Genomic DNA, 15,882 nt, shown 5'->3' on the forward strand with positions numbered 1-15,882 from the left:
CTGCTGCTCTTCGGAAGTGGAATGTTAGTGTGTGAACAGGGCTGTCATCTGGACCCTGCTCACCATAGCCTGTCCTGAATAACATTTCTATTTTTGGGGTACAGACTGTCATAGCTAAGTTTGTATCCGGGGGGAGCTGTGTTAGTCGGTATCCACAACAACAACAACGAGTCCGGTGGCACCTTAAAGACTGACAGATGTATTTGGGCATAAGCTTTTGTGGGTAAAAAACCTCACTTCTTCAGATGCAAGTGTGGCCTGGTAGTTAAAGCACAGGACAGGAAATCAGCAGACCCTTGGTTTTGTTATTGCTTCTTTCATAAACTTGCTATGTGACCTTGGGCAAGTTTTGCCTCATCTGTAGAATAGGGATTACAGTTCCCTACCTGCTGGGCACCTGTGAAGTCTGCTTAACGTTTACTAAACACTTTGCATTTCTAAAACCCATTCCATCTGCAAATGTCAAAATACAGTTTATCTCCCTCAGCCTCCTCTGTCACCTTTACTAGCAAATCCATGTTGAGCCCACCCTCAGCTTTTATATTTTTCTTTGTACTTCTACCCTCACTACCTTTCTTCTAACGTACTCTCCTCACTCACCTACCCTTGCTCTCTTCCCTGTGTCCTCTACGATGACAGGCCACAAAGTTTTCTGCTTTGCTGTCCCATCCTTCTGGAGCTTTCCCCTTCCCAGTTCCTCTCATAAGTTTCTTTCTCTAATTTTCCTCTTTAGTTTAGCATATGCCTGAGGCTGTGTCTACATTACAGAGCTTACAGCAGCATGGCTGTACCGATGCAGCTGTGCCACTGTAAGATTGCTCATATAGCTGCTTTGTGCCAATGGGAGAGCGCTCTCCCGTCGACATCATAAAACCACCTCAATGAGTGGTGGTCTGTTGGTGGGAGAAGCTTTTCCACTGCTTTAGCTCTGTGAACACTACCACTTACGTTGCTCCGGGGCGACATAAGTTTTGATGACATAAGTGGTAGTGTAGACATGTCCTGAGTCCATGAATGATTTTATATGCTCTGCATTAAAGATGCTGTAAAAATAAAGTGTGGTGGTGTCACCACATTAAGTAATGGCAACCTTCAACTTGACGAGTATAGCACATGTTCAAATCTCCGCTAGCTTGTCTGTGTTTTAGAGTTTTAGAACACTCTTGCTAACACTGTCATATTCCTGGTCAAGACATACCAAAGCAGAATTGTTACTGGAGCCAGTGACTTGGGGCTAAAAACATTTCTGACATTTCAGCCACAGTAGATGGCTCTAAAATAGCCCCAGGGGTTCCAGGTTCATTCTGATCAGGAACCTGGTACATTCTCTCTCTGGGTGGAGTTTCTCTTCTGTAAATGAGGAGTAATTCATGTCTGGTACAGGAAGTATCTCTTCCTTGCTTCGACTTGGTTGTTTGTGCAAGACAAGCTTTAAAGACTGAAAAGATCCCATGACCAGCTACATAAGGAGACTGTTTGTTTATTTTGCTCATCTCATATGGCAGTTTCTTGTCTGTGTTGGACGTTCCCCACATTCAAAATGGGCGTAGATTGTTATTCAAACATTTTTAAGGTAGTTTGGGGACTTCAAACCAATTTGCTCTACTGCTTTTCCCACAGTTCATGTTACATATCTCTGTAGATCATGTGAATCCTGGGTGTAAAGTGCATTGCTAGGCAATCTAGTGAGTTTGTCTAACTGATGGTGTGTTGGAGTCCACCTTGATCTCTTGAACTACGCTGACTATAGCCTTGGTGAACTGCATAGCAGTCTGAACAACTGACTTGGAAATAAGAAAGTCCAAGTCAGTTAATGCCACACCAGGGAACTGGCTTTACAGAGCGGTGCTTCATATGGAAAGATAGGGCTTTAAGTGGCGCACTCATAAATCAAAGCATGTGAGAGCTCCAGGAATAATCCAGCCCCATAGTTGTGTCACAGGGTCGCGCTGGTAGACAGATTTAATCCTTTGCTTGTCTAGCTCTCTGATACTATCTCACTTTTCTTCCATCTCTGGAGAGCAAGATGAGAAGAGGGTTTGACCTCGCTCTGATGGGGCATTTATGGTCATCTGTGGGCTAAGTTGGTATGGTGCTTTTCATGAGCACACTATCAAGAATAGATGAGCTGATGGTAGGTGGACTGTAGATGAGTTGCAGTGGGTTAAGGAATCCATCTTTCTTTCATTATTATAAATAAAGCTAAAGGCTTTTCTCTGGGAAGTAATTTCCTTTTTCCACTAGTGACATTGAGTTGGGCCAGCTTAATACATGTTGTTAAAGCCTCCTGTGGGGTAGGGAAGTATTATTCCAAAAACTGAATGAAGAAAGAGGCAAAAGATCCTGAGAATAAGTGAGCATAAGTTGGGGTCAGTCCTGTGGTTTGTGGGGCCCAAAGCTGCTGTGGGAGGGTGGGTGAGATCTAGTGGCCTTCTCTCTCTCTCTCCACTCCCTTTTCATTGCAAGTTATGTTTTTTCCTCCCCAATCCTCTCTGCTGGCAGGTGACCTTGTTTTGTCCCTGCGAGTTGTCCCTTGCACCCAAGACTAGCCAGTGAACCTGTTTGGAAATAGTGGTTCTGAGCTGGGTAACCTTATTTCCCTCCTCCCTCTCCCCATGGTTTTATGCAGTGAGGCTCTCCCTGCGCTGTCGAAGTATGATTGCAGTGTGATACCGGGTTGGAGCTGTTTTGACTGGCTGTGAGCAGCTCCAGCAGTTAGATAGGATCCTTGCAGAGAGCTGGAGCCCTGGGGGATGGGGAGAAATGCCATTTCATTCACTTCACGATCTCATATCAGTGGCCAGCTTAGTGCTCCAGGTGGATGAGAGGCTTGGCCCAGGAGAAGCTTGCCCTTTATTCCTGCTGTGAAATATGAGGAGCTCTGACTTGTCAGTCAAGCTGGGAGCTGTAGTGTTTGGAATGAATCATCCGACAGATTCTATAGCCCCAAGCTTGTAGTTTTCAGTCCATTTTTTTGGAATTTAATCTGAGGTTTGCTGTTTATCTCTTCCAGGCAGTTCCCGTGGGCAGTGCCTTTTATGCCTAGCCACTCTGGCATGTTTCTACTGTGCTTCAAGAAAGGATTGCTTTCATCTGGCACCTCCGGGATCCTCTGCTTCTTGAGCATGTTTAGAGGCATGGATCATAGATGTTAGAGAGAGGAAAGACTGGGTAGATCATAGTTCATCCTCTTGCATGGGCATGTTGTAATCTTGCCCCATAGAGAGCCTATCAGTTAGTAAAGTAAATGCCACCAAGCTTTATCTTGGCCGAAAAGCAAAGGGCTATGTAGACTAGGTGCATGTGCCACTGGGGCTTTCAGATGTGCTGGAAGTTTGGCCTCTTTTCATCTTGCGTATGTTTTGGAATGGGGGGGATGGAGTAGCTAGTGACACTTGAGGTATTTTGCATTGCTTCCTCTGGCATGATCTCACTATGGTGTGATGTGTAATGGACTTGCTGTGTGTGGAGCTGGGAGGCTGCATGATGTGCAAGATTGTGTGTGGGGGATGGAGGGAAGGGTCTGGGGGTGGTGCAGAGAGGAAGCTTTATGTAATTCTTGGCTAGCTCTTTAGTAATTGTTTTAATGAAATGGAATGCAGCATATTCAGTGCTCTCTTGGCAGAAAGAGCTTTTTTTTTTTTGGCTTTGAGAGGTTGAATTCGGTCTAGTTTCCGGCTGCTCTGAGCAGTGAAACTTGCATCAGTCAGAGATGGAAGAGCAGGGGAGTCTGCGCTGGTGGGGAAGGAGGTTATCTTCATAAGTTGCCCAGCCCACTGACCCAAGACTTAGCATCTTTGTGCATTTTCCTGTAGGCATTTTGAATTCAGACATTATACCAAGTTAATTTTGGAGTCTTGGACAGTAATGGAATGCTAAGGTGTTGTGGGTACATGAATGTGTTTGTGAGCCTATAGGATGAGGCTTTTTAGGTACTGGTATAGTAAAGGTGTGGATCTGATTTTTCCCCAGGTCCTAGCTCAGGAGATTGGGGGTCCGATGAGCTGGGACACTGAAGTCCGTCTGGATTTGTGCTGCACCGACTGTTGCTGGCTGGGCTCCCTGACTTCAGTGCATTAATATAAATTACTCTGTTTCATATTATCTAGGATCATTGCCATCCTGTGTCCAGGGAGCAGAGGGGGACAACCAAGGCTGAAGCTAATTGAGGACTTGAATTTCTTTTAGGATGAAAACCTTTTTCCTTTTGGACGTGGTTTGAGGTTTAAAAAGGGATCCTGTGTGTGTAGTCAAGAGGGGCTGTATTTCTTGGGCTGCTTCCGTTTCAATAATACAGACCTCTCAATTTTGACTGGTACTTAAAGGTTGTTTTTTTTTCCAGTGTTCTTTACTCTTACCTTTATGAACCTATTTCCTTCCTGGGGTTCATCTTCTGGTCTCCACTATACTGTGGCCACAGGTTGTGATTCTGTGGATGTGGCAGCTTTCGGGGTGGGGTGAAAAGCAAGAGATATTCCTCAGTTAGGAGTGGGGCACAAACTCCAACAGAGGAGGATGAAGGTAAGAGCAGGAAGGCTGATCTAATTCTTTGGTAAACTGTAGAGGGAAAACAAAATGAACAAACAATAAACTTTATTTGAAAATTAAGAGATTGATTGAGAGTTGTTGGGGGGGTTTTTTTGTTTTTTTTTTTAACAGGGTGAGACTGCTAGATTTCCCTTTTGCCATGCTCTGCACTGGTAGGTGGAAGCCAATGTGATGAGCAGGAACATGGCTCCGTGTAGCAGACCTTTCTCAATACGCTTGCTCAGCATGGCAATATATTTAGCTAGGCACATAGCTGTGCGCCATGCCACATCAGATACTTTGTTCATGAAGTGCTCTGTGCTGTCTTTGGCCAATGCGACATGCTTCACCGAATGGTGGGAGGGGTGAAAGCCATCATGTATCTGACCACTTGTGCAACGATATCCTCAGTAGGGGATGCTCCTGCCTGACATTCACAGATGATCAGGTTGCACCCTAAAGTCTGTGATCTGATTACACCTCTCATTGTAGTATCTTGCATATGTAGATATGTTCATGGTCATAAAATTATTTGATCACAGCAATTGTCTTGATGACCCCGTGTGGTATAAAAGGCAGTGCATTTAGAACAGATGCCCTCTTTCTTCTCATGCTGTGGGAAAAGGTAAGAGAATTTCAGTCAGGTGCCTTCTAACTCTTCTCCTTTTACAGGGTAAACTACTCTAGATTTTGGTAACTTTCATCTTCTGCATCTCCTGCCCAAATATCCAGCTGTTTATCTTGCTTTTCTCTGGACCTCTGTGTTTACATGACACATTGGTGAATCTCTTGAGCTCTGTGGTTACACCATTGCTTGGGAAAAGGTACAAAAGATTCCAGAATAGGCTAACCTTAGTGCCATGCACAGGCTTCACCAGTTCACTGTCCACTTCTCATGCCAAATTATTAAATAATATGCTGTTCCTTGTATTAATCCTTGGGGCACCCTCTGTTGTCATACTGAGAAACTGCTGATCACTAAGATTGGTCCTTAATGCTTAACTAATTTTTAATCCATGCAATGACTTTGCCTGTGTCCCCATTGTTGTTTTCCATAATCTTTTGGGAGGGACTGTGTCAGAACATTGCTAGTCCAAGTAAATTATGGCCACTGGGTCACTATTCGGTCTTTATTAAGGATGCACTGTCAACTTTGAAAAATATACTTTTGTCTGAATCTATTTTTACCTGCTATAGCAGAGATGATAACTCTCCCTCATTTTCAGTAATCCTCCTGCTGTTTTACCTGTAATTACAAAATTACTAATTCTGTCTTAAAATCTAATTTTGCAAGCACACATACGTGTACCATTCCCCATCACTCGGGCCTGATGAACACAGCCAATAGTGTTGCACCTACGGGGGCGTTCATTTCCACTGCCCTTGTGGCACGTGCACAGACTGTGCAGTGAGGGTCTGTTAGGAGGCAAGCCGTGGTGATTTTGAATGGGTTGGGGCACTGCTGGATTCACCGCCCAAGCAACAGGCTGCGTGTTGCAGTCTCACTGCCCTATGGACCCTGCTGGACTGGGTACCTAGAGTGTTCCAGCAGAGTCCAGACAGGACGGTTAGAGTGCAACATGCAGCCAGTGGTTTGGGCAGTGAATCCAGTGCCCAAGCCCCACTGACAATTGGTGCAGCTTTTGTCAGACCCTCACTACGCACTCTGCGTGGGAGAAGAAGCCAGAGGGGCAAGAGGAGACAGTGAAGGAGGAGAGATGGAATATGACAGAGGAGGGAGAAAAGGAGGAAGGTCATCCCAGGAAGGAGGTCCAGACCTATGACTGTCCAATGTAATTAATGGCCCTAGGTGGCACCAGAGAACAGCTTTCCTAGGACCAATCCTCTTCTCCCTCTTTAGGGGTGGGGGTACACAGGTTGCCCAGCTCTCCTGGCCATAGACAGAAAGGGAACAGGAAGGGGAAGAGGTCCCAGTGCCTCCCAGGGAACAAAAAAATGGTGTCCCTAGCCTCTGTTTGCCAGAACCTGGGAATGAGTGACGGGATGGATCACTTGATCATTACCTGTTCTGTTCATTCCCTCGGGGGCATCTGGGACTGGCCACTGTCAGAAGACAGGATACTGGGCTAGATGGACCTTTGGTCTGACCCAGTAGGGCCTCTCTTATGTTCTAATAGAAATGTCATTGAGAAGTAGGTTAAACTTGTAGTCAGTGTTGCTGTTATATTGATGATTGTTAGCTTCCTTTAAGAGACAAGAAGTGCAATTTGGTTTTGCTCTCAGGTCATCTCACACTCTCTTGCTGGAAACAGTCTGTAAACATCAGCAGGGAAGGCAGAAAAACCTTTACATATTTTTTAAAAGAATTAAAAGAAAATCCAGCAAGGCTATTTAGAAGGTGCTTTATTTGGTAGCTAGAATTAGAGAAAAAAATAGCTTAAGCAAATTCTATGTGTGAATATCCCTTCAACTTTTTTTTTTTTAAAACCCTTAAGCAGGTCTGTGAGGCTTGTTGGTTTGACCTATTAGGTTCTCTTTACTCATGATCTAGTCGTCTCACCTCTCAAAGTGATGTTCATCCATCTGTGATTCCTCAGACCTCCCTTGCCCCCACCACTACTGGCTTTTTAATCTGCAGGTGCAGTTGTGTTTCTTAGGTTATATTTTCCTGTCCTCAGTATCTTCACACTCACTCACTTTAGAGCCTGGGATGAATGCCTTCCCATGCCAGTAATTTACTGCACTTGAGTTTCTCAGGTTGCTCCATAACATCTTCCATAAAGACTAAAATGTATCAAGCCTGCATTCTGTTTTCCTATTTTAAAAGAATCTTCAGAATTGGAATGTTCCTATAGTTTTCAGTGCTAAAGACTAATATGGATTTAATTTCTTTTCTGCTTCCTCATCCTGTTGCTGGCCCCTCTCCCCTTGGTGGCCTGGAGGGCTCCCCAGTCTTCGTGGTAGTATTTGTGCTTCTAATGTATTGAATGGATTTATGATTTATCTTCGTATTTCTGTCCTTCATATAATTGTTGTGTGTGTCTTTACATTTATAATTGCCATCCTGCCTGGCAGTTTATATTCAAATCTGTATGCTGTTTGGGCAGTACTTGAACTGTTTAAAACAGTCTATTTCCCCCCGAACCTCATGTAGCTTCTCTGCATAGCCCTGTGACTTTTCCCTTTTTTGCTCAAAGTCCTGCAGGCATTCTTCTCTCTGAAAGATTTCTGAAGAAGACAGAGAATTCACTTGGGGGGCTGTGTGGTGTAAGGTTTTTTGCCTCTTTCTTTGCATGTGCTTTCAGCCATTCTTATTTGATTGTATTACTATAGCCCTTAGGAGCACTAGTCATAGTGCCCAGCGCAGTGGGGTCCTGGTCTATATAAACACGAATGAAAAGACAGTCCCAGTCCTGAAGACCTTACAATTCATAGATTTATAGTCAACCCTTGTTTGCAGTGGCATCAATGGGATCTAAGGGATGGTCAGACCCTTGAAGCTGATCACTGTTACCCTTAAGGAAGTTCTCCTCTGCTGTGAAGTCTAACCTCGCTGTGCCATGATGGCTGCCCAGTAGAGCTCCTGCACTTCCTTCATGGGGGAATTCAGATCTAGCATCCTTTCCTTCCATGAAGGTGCTCAAACTGCTCTAACTTGCAGTTGTATATGGCGTGAAGTTGCTTCTTCAAACTGTTCCAGATGTGCCATTAACTAGTTAATATTGGGATAGTGAAAATGATCCACTGGCACTGTTGAGCCAGCCGACGTTGCAGGTTTGTTAAGAGATTATTGTTCTGATATAGATTCCTGCAATATATTCCTACTCTTATGTCAGTATTGCTGTTACTTGGGTTTTGTAACCAAATAAAGTCCACCCAGGGCTCAAAATATGTACTCGCCCACTACCCATCGGCAAGATGTGCTGGTGAGTGGGCAATTGGCACACTGCCCAGTGGTCAGTGGCGGCACCAGGCACTAGCACACCAAGCGCGTACGGGAGGCTGCCTGCCGGTCGCCATGAGGGCAGCAGTCAGGCTGCCTTCGGCGGCATGCCTGCAGGAGGTCCGCCGGTCCCACGGTTTTGGCAGCAATTCGGCAGCGGGTACGCCGAAGGCGCGGGATGGGCAGACCTCCCGCAAGCATGCTGCCGAATCCATGTTACCAGCAGACCTCCTGCAAGCGCGCTGCCGAAAGCCAACTGACTGCCGTGCTTGGGGCGGCAAAATACATAGAGCTGCCGCTGCCAGCGGTGGCTGTGTGCTGCTTCTCCACAGCTGGATCTTGCAGGTTGGAGCTTTCCTCCGACTTTTTCTCTGGTCTTCAGTAGTGTGGGGAGTAGAGCACCAGCCCCAAGAGCATTCTTCAAGCTACCTGGTACATGTCTAGCTAGTGCTAGTGTGGTTGGTGCTCTGCTCCGTGGCTTGTGAGAGGGAATTGCCCACACTAAAGAACAGAGGTCCAGGCAATAAAGCCTGCTAGGAGACGAGAGTAAGGGGACGAAAGAGCTTGGCTCCCCATCTTAGTAGCCAGGATAGTGGGATCCCTTTTCTCTTGCAGCAGCTATGAGGGCAGACACCAATTAGATCAGGCCGATGCCAGTATTTGGAGTGGAGAGAACAGCTTGGAATGGGGGTGCATGCTGAGATCTCAAGTATCTTGCAGTCCTGTTTTTGACATGCTAAATTTCCTATTTCAGTGCTTTTCCTGCTAACACCCTTTCCACCTTGTATTTAGCTTGTATCAAGTGTCCTCAGTTCCACTTACAATCCTTGCACTCAGGAATGGTCTTTCAGTGATATTTATGATCCTGTAAATAGATGCTTCTGTGATTCTTGGAAACAGCTTAGAACTGCCCATTTCTTTTGAGGCAATCTTATTGTGTGGCAGTGAACAGGCTCCAGCGTATGTCCTGGTCTTGTGCGCCATGGAATGGGGATTTCTGGCTGCCAGAGCTGGCACTTTGGAATTCTGGGAGTCTCCTACGCCTCGAGGGTGTGATGCTGGACTGGTGCTCATTGCTCCCTGTGAGAAGCTGCGCTTGAATGGTGATGTGTCCTTTGTACAGGATTCCGAAGGTATTACAGTGAGAGTCTGGGGATAGGGTTTGTGTGTTTGACCTGGCTTTTATGGAGGAGTTGCATGCTGATGTAGCAGGAAGGGTCTGGTTCCTCAGATAACTGGCTTGGCTGAGCCCCTCTTCCTGTAGGAATATGAGGGAACTAGTGTTTAGATCAGTGACCTTGGCCCTGGGAAGCTGTTTATGGAGGGGCCAAGTCAGCGGCTGCTTGTTTGAGTTTCATAAAGCTTTTCCTGGCAGTGTTTTATCAGGGTAGAACAAATCTTGATTTCTGAATTAAGGTGTTGATCCCAGTTCTAGAAACTTTCTGGGAGAAAGCCTGCATCTGATTGAAATTCCGCACAACCGCAATTGGCAGTCCTAGCAGAGAGGCCAATTTACTCCCATCTGGGATCTTCTCCATCATCCTGCTCAAAACTGGCTGTGTTCTAGGGATGTGAAATGTTACTGGTTAACGGGCTTAACTGTTAACCCCTGTGCTGGAGGCCCGCTGGTCCCAGTGGCCCCATGCAGGGGGGCTGGCCCAGCAGCTCCACTCCGATCAGAGCAGCGCCACCTGGCCGGAGTGGGCCCAGCCGTGGCACATGGCCAGAGCAGCACTGCCTGGGCGAAGTGGGCCCAGCTGCTTAGCAGTTAACCATTTAAACAGTTAACTTTTTACACGATATTTAAATCCCTGCTGTGTTCTAGCAACTCTGGCTGCTGGTTTGCTCATGTGCTGTGACTTTCTGAACTCTTTCCTAACTCTGTTTTAGAGGTTGTTTGTGAAGCTGCAGATAAGGGAGTTTCCGTCAGTTTACACATCTTTAGCAGTCGCTTCCTTTCATTCAGGATGTAGGCAAGAGGTCCAGTAGCCCTTGATCTCTGCAGTGAGTCTGGGTGGAAAGGTACCACGTGAGTGGGGAGAACGAATACATCTACCACGCCCTATTCTAGCTTCACACAACTGGGTTTCATGTCTGTGAACCTTTATCCCAGGGGCATCTAAACTCTGCCCAGCTGAGGGTCCCATATTACCAGGCACCAGATGGCCACATGTCGCTGCTGTAAAACAGAGTACATTGTATTTGTTGTCATTACTTAATACAAAGGAGCAACGCATAGAAGCTGCAGGACCCAGTATATGATGATCCTTTTTGACCCGAGGTGAGTTTGCTAGGATGAGGACTAAACTTAAAAACAAGGAGGAACGAGTCTAAGGTCTCTTTCTATTTCTTAAGTGGAGAAAGTTGCTGTTGGCTAAAGAGCAGAAGTACAGACTTTAAAAAAACAAAACCCTACCTCTTTTTTAAAAAAATAAATTAGTAGCAGCATATTTAGCACGGGAAGTAAATGATCCCTGAGCCCAGGGAAGAACTTGCACTGTTCCAATTAAGTTCAAATACTCAATTCTGGAAGCAAAATATAAATTACACAGCAACGAATTGAAATTGATAGAGATTTAAAGGGACAAAATACAGTGAGCAAAGTGGCCAGTGATTTTCATCAGGATATGCACATCCAGTAAAGTGGGGATTACTGCTCTCAGGGTTCCACTTGGTAGCTTCATGGTGTATATTATCCTAGTCAGGCCATGTCTACATCTAAAATTTTGCAGCGCTGGTTGTTACAGCTGTATTAGTACAGCTGTATAGGGCCAGCGCTGCAGAGTGGCCACACTTACAGCAACCAGCGCTGCAAGTGGTGTTAGATGTGGCCACACTGCAGCGCTGTTGGGCGGCTTCAAGGGGGGTTCGGGGAACGCGAGAGCAAACCGGGAAAGGAGACCAGCTTCGCTGCGGTTTGCTCTCGCGTTCCCGAACCACCCTGCAAACCGCAGGGAAGGAGACCTGCTTGTTCGGGGAACGCGAGAGCAAACCGGGGAAGGAGACCAGCTTCGCCGCGGTTTGCTCTCGCGTTCTCCGAACCACCCTGCAAACCTCAGGGAAGGAGACCTGCTTGCTCGGGGTTCGGGGAACGAGAGAGCAAACCGGGAAAGGAGACCAGCTTGATTACCAGAGGCTTCCTCAGGTATGCTGGGATACCTGCTTATTCCACGGAGGTCAAGAAAAGCGCTGGTAAGTGTCTATACTTGATTACCAGCGCTGGATCACCAGCGCTGGATCCTCTACACCCGAGACAAAACGGGAGTACGGCCAGCGCTGCAAACAGGGAGTTGCAGCGCTGGTGGTGCCCTGCAGATGTGTACACCTCCTAAGTTGCAGCGCTGTAACTCCCTCACCAGCGCTGCAACTTTCTGATGTAGACAAGCCCTCAGTGTGGTGGAGTGGGCGGCCAGGATGATAGGTTAAGTCATAAGACATTGGAGTGGCTGCATCTGGTTTTGTAGCCTTCTAATCCAAGCACAGCCTTCCAACCCAATAGCATATCAGAACAAATGAGTTGTGCTATCTGATCAGACAGTTGCTCCTCCAAGTTTAACATTCTGTTTCTGTCAGTGGCCATCACCTAATGCTTCAGAAAAAGTGACACCTCCTCCCCAGATAATTCACTTGGGTAGTTGTGCAACACTGCATATAGCAGAGGTTAGGGGGTGTTGCTTCCTGACCCCTGTAAGCAATCATCTAATGCCCAAGAGATTTGATTAGCATTATCTTTGCATTTATAATTACAAGTACTATCCAGCCACTTCTAAGTGTCAGCTTTGTACTTTCAAGAGTTACCGAAATCTGGAGGGCAACTAGTCCTGTTTAGTGTGTTTGATAGAAGGATGCTTAGACAGCACTGTGAAATACCTCCATGATCTGACCAAGAGCAGACTTGGTGGAGGGGAGCCCCAGGCTATCTTAGTGAATACAAGAGGGAAATGCATAATCTGATTTTAATTCTTTAACACACTCTTTTGCTGACATCTCTCATCTTGTTTGAGTTTAGGTCCAGTCTAGCTTCTGAAGTTTGAATGAAGTGGAAAATTGTTGATGTGCTAGGAAAATCTTTTTCTTTTGCGGTTTCCTTGTACTGTTTCGATTTTGGATTTTAACTGAGGGTATGGCTACACTTGAAACTTAAAGCAAAGTGCGAGTGTGGTTGCAGCGCCAGTGCTGGGAGAGAGCTCTCCCAGTGCTGCATGTACTCCACATCCTCATGGGGTTTAGCTTGCAGCGCTGGGAGCCGCGCTCCCAGCGCTGTGGCACTGTTTACATTGATGCTTTACAGCGCTGTATCTTGCAGCGCTCAGGGGGGTGTTTTTTTCACACCCCTGAGCGAGAAAGTTGCAGTGCTGTAAAGTGCCAGTGTAGCCAAGGGCTAAGTGCTTTGGATTTAAGCTGATCTTTCAGGAAACTGCCAGCTGATCTTTGAAGCAGTTGCAATTTCTCTCAGCCTGTGCACTGTCTGTGTGAATCTATGCCATCATACCTTGTGAGTCTGGTTAAGATCGGGCTTAGTTACCTGTCCACGTATTGATATGAATGGAATCAACATTTCCAAAAATACCTAGTCTGTTGCCTCATTGGCAGGAGGAGGGGGAATAGAGGAGCTGACTCAAGAAAAGGGGTTGTGGTTTACAGGGACTTCTGGAACACAGCCACAGTAAGGCCAACTGATCTCCTATAGAGTCTGTGTGTATGTATACTCTAAGGCCATGTCTACATCTAAAATTTTGCAGCGCTGGTTGTTACAGCTGTATTAGTACAGCTGTATAGGGCCAGCGCTGCAGAGTGGCCACACTTACAGCAACCAGCGCTGCAAGTGGTGTTAGATGTGGCCACACTGCAGCGCTGTTGGGCGGCTTCAAGGGGGGTTCCGGGACGAGAGAGCAAACCGGGAAAGGAAACCAGCTTCGCCGCGGTTTGCTCTCTCGGTCCCGGAGCCAGCCAGCAAACCGCAGGGAAGGAGACCTGCTTGCTCGGGGTTCCGGGACCGAGAGAGCAAACCGGGAACGCCGCGGTTTGCTCTCTCGGTCCCGGAGCCAGCCAGCAAACCGCAGGGAAGGAGACCTGCTTGCTCGGGGTTCCGGGACCGAGAGAGCAAACCGGGAACGCCGCGGTTTGCTCTCTTGGTCCCGGAGCCAGCCAGCAAACCGCAGGGAAGGAGACCGGCTTGCTCGGGGTTCCGGGACCGAGAGAGCAAACCGCAGCGAAGCTGGTTTCCTTTCCCGGTTTGCTCTCTCGGTCCCGGAACCCCGAGCAAGCAGGTCTCCTTCCCTGCGGTTTGCTGGGTGGCTCCGGGACCGAGAGAGCAAACCGGGAAAGGAAACCAGCTTGATTACCAGAGGCTTCCTCCTTCCACGGAGGTCAAGAAAAGCGCTGGTAACTGTCTACATTGGATTACCAGCGCTGGATCACCAGCGCTGGATCCTCTACACCCGAGACAAAACGGGAGTACGGCCAGCGCTGCAAACAGGGAGTTGCAGCGCTGGTGGTGCCCTGCAGATGTGTACACCTTCAAAGTTGCAGCGCTGTAACTCCCTCACCAGCGCTGCAACTTTCTGATGTAGACAAGCCCTTAGAAGGCTCCTCACTGTGGGAAGCTGCTAGCAAAAAGCTTGACCCCTGGAGTTGCTGACAGCCTGGAGCACCTTCAGCATGTTAATACTGCCAAGTGCATCATTGCTGAGCGGGCATGGGTTTCAGCAAATTACTTGTGTAAACTTGCAAGGAAGTGATGGGGCTTGCTGGTTTGAGCCAGTTTCAGGAACACTTTTGAAATGTCCTTCATATCTCAGTATGCTGTATGAACAGTACTCTTGACCCTTCCCTTAAGAGAAATCAGCTCAGCAACCCCAGACTCCCTGTGTGTGGTCTGGAGCTCACCTGTTGGGATTTTTGAGGGTTTCCCCAGCTTGTGCAGTTGGCTTCTATTCAGACAATTGAGGCAAGGAGAGGTCTGTGTCAAAAGCTAGAGCAATCCTTGTGCACTGTTCATGTTCTACTTCCAAGGGGATGTGAGGTGAGGAGCCTCAGGCACTCCTGCTGGAGTGTCCAGTTTTTAAATATTACAGAGTCGGCAACCCTAATTGCAGCCCCAGTTGTTTGAATCCATGGAAGCAATAAACAGGTCCCCCACAAACCTCACCCCTTTTTCTTCCAAATACAAGGGACAATTGTTCAACCTTGCCTCTATTAATACAAATACATAGCACAGTATCCATTGTAATAGTTTTTTAAAAATACCATTTCCTCCTGGGGAGAGGGAGAGAGAGAGATCCACATGTGACAAATGTTAATCTCATCACTTAATACGTGACTGGAAAGTGTTTGGGTACTAAAGTAATGAGGGCTGCACAAGAAACTGAATAGAACAGAGAAGACCAGGAACAAGGTGAGTATCCTCTTTCCATATAATGATTGTCTCTGCAGTAGTTTCCTCACATAGCATAGATGTATCTTGGAGGCTCAGAAGACCCAGAACCTAAGGCGATGTAAATGTAATTGTGTTTACAACTCTGTTTAGACTTGATGTGGTTCCATTCATGCTGGCTGGTCAACCCATGTTGTTGAGTTAGCCTGAACCGTGTTAAAACAATTGATAAAAAGTTAGTGTGTGTCTGTCTCTAGCTGCCCACAGATCTCTCTGTTGCTTTGCTATGGTGATTGATGTCTGAAGCCTTGTGTACATTGTCAGTTTCCTGAAAATTTCTGTCCCTTGCTGTAGCACCCATGCAGCTGTAGAGGTTAGTGCTGTAGACACATTACCTCATTTTTTCATCCAAAAGGCCATCAGTGATGCCAGAGGATAGAGGGATCCCAAGGACTTCTCTGTGAATGTGCACTTAATCTCCCATCAGAGAGGAGGCTAGGTCATTGTAAGGCAAGCAGACAGAAAGAACTGGGTCTGTGCCACGGTTTCTGGAGCATGCACAGATATGCCTGTGATGGGCAAAGTATAAGAACCTGAATAGAATAGCATTTGCTAGAGCACTATTACAAATCAGTTGCTTTACCATGTCATCTAACCCTAATAAGAGCAGGTCAAGCCAACCTGACTTGCCCAAGATCTGGGCAGAGCAGGGAAAAACACCAGCATCTGGTCTGTACCATTGCTAGTATTCGTTGGGTCTTGGGCAAATCACTTTTCTCTGTGGGTATGTCTACACTGCAGTTAAAAACCCATGGCTGGCCCATACTAGCTGACTCAGGCTGACAGGGCTCGAGCTGAGGGTCTGTTTAACTATGGTGCAGACGTTTGGCCTTTGGCTGGAGCCCAGGCTCTAGTACCCTGCAAGGTGGAAGGGTTCCAGAGCTTGGGCTCCATTGCAATGAAACAGCCCCCGAGCCTCTTAGCCTGAGTCAGCTGGCATACGCCAGCTGTAGGTGTCTAATTGCAATGTAGACACATCCTGTGTCTTTAGTTTTTCCCTATCTGGAAAAATGGG

General features: G+C 46.9%; 1 protein-coding gene across 6 annotated transcripts in view; it reads left to right on the forward strand.

Annotated features, from left to right (window-relative positions):
- Nucleotides 1–15,882, forward strand: part of PXN (paxillin) — a 69,260-nt gene that overhangs the window by 9,413 nt on the left and 43,965 nt on the right. The window contains exon 1 of one of the 6 annotated variants that reach the window (XM_030582630.1): nucleotides 10,128–10,131. The exons of the other annotated variants lie outside the window; for them this stretch is intronic. The gene's annotated coding sequence lies outside the window, so the exon portion shown is untranslated. Of the gene's footprint in view, nucleotides 1–10,127; nucleotides 10,132–15,882 lie in introns of those variants that run through there. 6 annotated transcript variants of the gene reach the window in all.

This window comes from Gopherus evgoodei, chromosome 13, assembly GCF_007399415.2.
Source record: "Gopherus evgoodei ecotype Sinaloan lineage chromosome 13, rGopEvg1_v1.p, whole genome shotgun sequence".
Lineage (NCBI taxonomy): Eukaryota > Metazoa > Chordata > Testudines > Testudinidae > Gopherus > Gopherus evgoodei.